We start from the raw sequence: 5,912 nt of genomic DNA, 5'->3' as shown, positions 1-5,912 counted from the left end.
TTTCTGAGTTCGAGGCCAGCCTGGTCTACAAAGTGAGTTCCAGGCCAGCCAGGGCTATACAGAGAAACCCTGCCTCGAAAAACCAAATAAATAAATAAATAAATAAATAAATAAATAAATAAATAAAAACTGCTCTGATAAAGCACGGTCACTACTACGTATCATAAAGCAGGTACAAGCTATTTTACATTCACAAAGGTATGATACATCTATAATACTAGAGGAGACAATTTAAAAGGCAGTATTTGAGACTTGATTCTACGTTTCTAGCAGAGGGCCCAAAGGATGGTGTGACACTGCTCTGTAAAGAAACACTCTTAGATAGGATTTCCTTTCTATAGTAATGGAATTTGTTGATGACTTACAGTCTGTAGTCCAACTCCCAACAATGGTCAGCAGGAGCTGTGAATGGAAGTCCAAGGATTTTTAACAGTTGCTCAGTCCCACAAGGCAAGCAGTCGAAGGAGAGAGAGAGAGTAAATCTTCCTTCTTCCAATGTCATTCTGTAGGTCTCCAGCAGAAGGTGTAGCCCAGATTAAAGGTGTGTGCCACCACGCCTTTAATCCTAGATGACCTTGAACTCAGAGATCTCCCTGTCTTAATCTTCTGGAATTCATAGCCACTATGCCTCAAGTTTTCCATGCCATGATCCAGGTCAGAAACTTGTATCTCCCAGTCTCTAGATTAGGATCACTAGTGAGCCTTCCAATTCTGGATTGTAGTTCATTCCATATATAGTCAAGTTGACAACCAGGAATAGCCAGTACACCTGGGTTCAGACACCCAGACACCTGCACATACACACAGCAGTCCCAGAGCTGGGATGCAATCCAAAGCTTGATTTTGTAATGCACTGAGAAGTGATCTATTTTGCCAGTTAATATCTGTGTGCACTTTTCCTTCTCTCTCCCCTGCCTGCCTCTCAGAGGTAATTTAGCAAAATCCAGCACTGACAAAAGTTAATCAACCAGGGCCACACTGTGAGATTTCTCTCTGAGAAGGCAGTATGGTGAGCAATTTTTCAAAGATGATTTTTTTTTTCATTAGAAAGAAGATGGGAAGTTTGGAATCGAGTGGGAGCAAGCTAACTGGTGAGAATATCCATCAAAACTGCTAAAGCAACAAACAATGAGGCACCGTGTCTCAGCGCCGCTCGCTCTTCCCAACGGAAGCAGCCCGAGGACTTCACTGCAGTTTGTGTCTGTGAACAGCAAAGAGGTTTAGAAATATTATTCCAATAAACAGTGGCTCTGCTTTAGTCTTGCTTCCATCCCTAAGGTCTGGCCTCCAGGTTAAGCTTAGGAATGGTGTTTATTAATAAAAGCTGTCCAAATAGTCAACAGTTAAAATATTTGCTCAATTCTTCTCTTTCCTTTTAAATTAAAAGCCAAGTGATCGGTTTCACATAGCTTTGCATGATCCAGGGGAAGATAAGATTTACCGTCGGTTCTTTGGTTCTAGTGTGAAATATTTGCTTTCTCATTAAATGATCTCAGATGGCAATTTAAAATTAGATCAAATAATATCACCAGTCAGATGGGAAAGAGTCCTTTCCCCTACTCTTGATCTTCCTTCTCCATCCTTAATTAATTAATTGATTCATTAATTAATTTTATAGGAACAGCAGAGAAAAAGCAAAGGATGGGCGGTGGTGGCGCACGCCTTTAATCCCAGCACGTGGGAGGCAGAGGCAGGCGGATTTCTGAGTTCGAGGCCAGCCTGGTCTACAAAGTGAATTCCAGGCCAGCTAGGGCTATACAGAGAAACCCTGTTTCGAAAAAAACAAAAAAAACAAAAAAAAAAAAAAAAAAAAAAAAAAAAAAAAAAAAAAAAGAAGGAAGGAAGGAAAGAGATAAAAGGAAAAAATAAAAAAAAGAGAAAAAGCAAACGAAGAAAAAATAAGAAATATGGAGCAGTATGAAATATATAAAACTTTCCTTGACTGGATGGCTGCTGGTGACAAACATCTGTGTGCAAAGTTGAGCCCCGCCCCTTCACAGATTCAATCAGCATTTAATTCAATCTGCACTTACTAAGTATATGGGCGTGGGTGGGCGTGGTTAGCAAATCTCCGCCTCCAGCCAATAAAAGAGGCATCCTCCAGTGATTTAGAGACTCTAAACTAGTTTGAGAGAAGAAAAGGGAAGGAGTTTCTTGACTCGAGGTTCCCAGAAATATAGAAAGTAAAAAGCTTTCCAAAAACGGTGATTAATACTTTTTTGCCAAATAGAAAACAAAACACAGGCGCTGCTGAGGGGGTGCGAGGAAGACCGGAGGCAGTCATGGCAAGCGGCAGCAGGTTCGGTGTCACCCGCCGGAGTGCGACGTCACAGTGTTTCACCCAAGAAGCCAGGCCAGGCATAGATGGCATGACCACTTCTGAGAGGGTGGTAGATCTTCTGAACCAGGCTGCATTGATCACCAACGACTCAAAGATTACAGTGCTCACACAGGTCCAAGAGCTGATCATCAATAGGGAGCCCACCCTGCTGGACAACTTCCTGGATGAAATCATCGCTTTCCAAGCAGACAAGTCCACTGAAGTGCGCAAGTTTGTCATCGGTTTCATCGAGACGGCATGCAAGCGAGACACTGAGCTGCTGCTAAAACTGATCGCCAACCTCCACTTGCTATTGCGGGATGAAAACGTGAACGTGGTAAAGAAGGCCATCCTCTCCATGATCCAGCTCTACAAGGTAGCCCTGCGGTGGATGGTGAAGTCCCCGGACATCAGAGATCTCCAGGAAGCCTGTTGGGGCATGGTGTCCTCCATGGCTGGGGAAATCATCCTGCTTTTGGATTCTGACAACGATGGCATCCGTACGCATGCCATCAAGTTTGTGGAGGGCCTTATTGTCACCCTGTCACCCCGCATGGCTGACTCAGCGGTCCCCCAACACCAGGAGCATGACATCAGTCTGGACCGCATCCCTCGCCATCACCCCTACATCCAGTACAATGTCCTATGGGAAGAAGGCAAGGCAGCTCTGGAGCAGCTGCTGAAGTTCATGGTACACCCCGCCATCTCCTCCATCAACCTGACCACAGCGCTTGGCTCCCTTGCCAACATCGCCCGCCAGAGACCCGTGTTCATGTCCAGGGTGATCCAAGCCTATGAGACTCTGCACGCCAACCTGCCCCCAACACTGGCCAAGTCCCAGGTGCGCAGTGTGTGTAAGAACCTTAAGCTGCACTTGTTGAGTGTGCTCAAGCACCCTGCCTCCTTGGAGTTCCAGGCCCAGATTACCACCCTGCTGGTGCATCTGGGCACGTCCCGGGCTAAGATCGCCTGTAACATGCCTAGAAGCTCCCACAAGCGGCCCCGGGACAATACAGATTCCACGCTCAAGAAGAGGAAGCTGGAGCCCAACTTGGGAGATGATAAGGGCAAAGATTTGGAGCCTGGCCCATCAGGGACGTTAAAGGCCTCAAGCCAGACAGACACAGACATCATTGCTGAGTTCTTGCAGCCTCTGCTGACGCCTGAGAATGTGGCCGATCTGGTCCTCATCAGCATGGTGTACCTGCCTGAGACCATGCCTGCCTACTTCCAAGCCATCTACACCCCTGTGAAGTCAGCAGGCACTGAAGCCCAGATCAAGCACCTGGCTAGGCTCATGGCCACACAGATGACAGCTGTAGGACTGCGTCCTGGTGTGGAACAGAGGAAACAGTGTACAGAGGAACCCAAGGAGGAGAAAGTGGTAAAGCCAAAGAGCATCCTTGATCAAGCGGCACCTGTCAGTGCAGGGCCAGGCCATCCCTGTGGTAGGCTCTCAGAGCACCATGTCTCCCTTGGAGGAAGAGGTACCCTAGTCCGAGAGGAGGCCAGAACCCGTCATCCCTGTCACGCAGCCACAGCTGGCAGGCGCTGATGCGCACAAGAAGATCTTCCATCTGAGTGATGTGCTGAAGCCCCTGACAGATGACCAGGTGGAAGCCATGAAGCTAGGACCTGCGAAGCGAGGGGCCCCTACCTAGGGAGGCGGCAGCAGTCCGGCCGAGCTCCAAGGATAAGCGGAGCCCTCAGAACTTGAGCAATGCTGTGGAAGAAGCCTTGAAGACCTCCAACCCAAAAGGCCAGGGAACTCCAGAGCAAAGGGAACAGTTGACAGCTGCGGGAGTTTCGGAGGAGGGGAGGGGCGGGGCGGGGCGGGGCCTCCTTGAACTTTGCCTTAACACAAATAAAGAGGTGGTGCTGAGGGTGTAGCTAGCTGCACCAGGTTAGAAGTCCTAAAAAACAACAACAACCTATGATGTGTCTGCGATCTTAATTATTAGAAGTTCGCATGCGGGTAGGATTTGCTGAAGGAGGCGGAGGCAGGAGGATCACGAGTTCGAGGCCAGCCTGGGCTACACATTTTGAGATGATGCACCTAACCCTCAAGAGACTGGAGGCCCTAGGGAGTTTAGAGGTCAGGTGGGGGTGGGAGCTGGGGGCATCCAAGTGGAAACGGGGGTGGGGAAAAGGTGTGGGATGTGGAGTCAGAGGGTGGATGGGGGGGCGCAGGGAATAGACTATGGAGTGTAAAATAATAAATTAAAAATAAAATTAAATTTAAAAAAAGAAGAAGTGGTCTTTAATCTGTTTTCAGGAATGAAAATTGACATTCTGGTTCAAGCTATGGTAACTTAAGTATCAGCATCTCTTGGACTTGAGCCCAGAAAACTCCTGTGCAGATGAAAATGGATAACTCCCCACCTCTGCATGGGACCCCATTGCACACCGATGTGCCTGGTGAAGGGTGTTCAGAAATCACCTAATCTTTCCTGCCGAGCTTACATACACATCAAATTCCTGTCCCTCTGTCCAAAGTCATCAACTGTGAGTGGTAGAATTCAGAGAGCTGTGGTCACATCTTCAAGGTGCACTGCAGTCACTGCATGTCCTGCTGGAAAGCAGTGGGGTTGCGAGAGCTCAGCAATAGTGTCTCATACTATTACTCATACGCATGGTCGGGGCCATCGCGAATCGGCCTCCCGGCGAATATGCTGCTGGGTCCTACTCTTCTCTACTATTGCCTTAGCGATAGCTAAGCATTCCTCCCTAGAGATTCTGGGTTCTGTTGGGAAGTTCCCTATTCATTATGCAAATCCACGAGCATCCCTGGAATAGGCTCAGCAACAGACGCTGCCCTGCTTTAGGACGGTAGGGTAGAAATAGCATTGGAAGGCTGAATGCTCATCTCTCTCATAATATTGAGAGTGTTGGAGTGTAGCTGTGAATCAGGTTCCAAGCTGTTGTGCCATTTATTGAAGAAGAGAACAGTAGTAGCCTTCTTTAACTTGTGTGTCTCTCCAAGGTTTAATGAGTCCAATTTGCTCCTATTCTAAGCCTGGGCTTCAAACAAGCATGTGCCATTAACCTGGCTCTATTTAAAGGTTGGAGAAATTGTCAGACCTGATTGGAAGGCAGCATTCAGAACGCAAAACAGAAAACAGTTTTGTTCCTTCAGAATCTGCTTTTGAGAGAACTGATCAGAGAGCCTGATGTCTCCAGAGCATCTTAACTGGAAGATGAATGTGGGAACAAGGGCACGGAGAAGATGACTTCCTGAACCAGGAAGTCAGCAGGTCTGTACTCAGAGAGGGAAGGCAAACCCGTCTATCTGATGTCATGTGGACAATCCCACACTCTCCTGGATCCTCTGAGGTGAAAAGAGCCTTCCTCCACAGCTAATGGTAAACCCATCCCTGGAGACAGTTTGCGGAGACGGTGATTAGCAGTATCCCACTGTATTTTGTAACGAATAAAGTATGGTTTACCGATCATTTCTAACATGTGCAACACTGTGAGAGTCGCGACGTGCCTCTTCTCCTTTGTCTTTTGGATACATACCTGTCCAGTCATCTGTGAGTGACTCCTTCATTCTTCAGAGACCAGTCTCCAAACCCTTCTCACAAACGTTTCA

The 5,912-nt window shown here is 47.5% G+C and overlaps 1 pseudogene; it reads left to right on the top strand.

Annotated features, from left to right (window-relative positions):
- Positions 1-2,282: 2,282 nt before the first annotated feature.
- On the top strand, positions 2,283-3,981 carry LOC110284531 (annotated as a pseudogene).
- The last annotated feature ends 1,931 nt before the right edge of the window (positions 3,982-5,912 follow it).

This window comes from Mus caroli, chromosome 18 (assembly GCF_900094665.2).
Source record: "Mus caroli chromosome 18, CAROLI_EIJ_v1.1, whole genome shotgun sequence".
NCBI classification, from domain to species: domain Eukaryota; kingdom Metazoa; phylum Chordata; class Mammalia; order Rodentia; family Muridae; genus Mus; species Mus caroli.
Note: the sequence above shows the minus strand (reverse complement) of the source record. Positions and strands in the feature narration are given on the sequence as shown.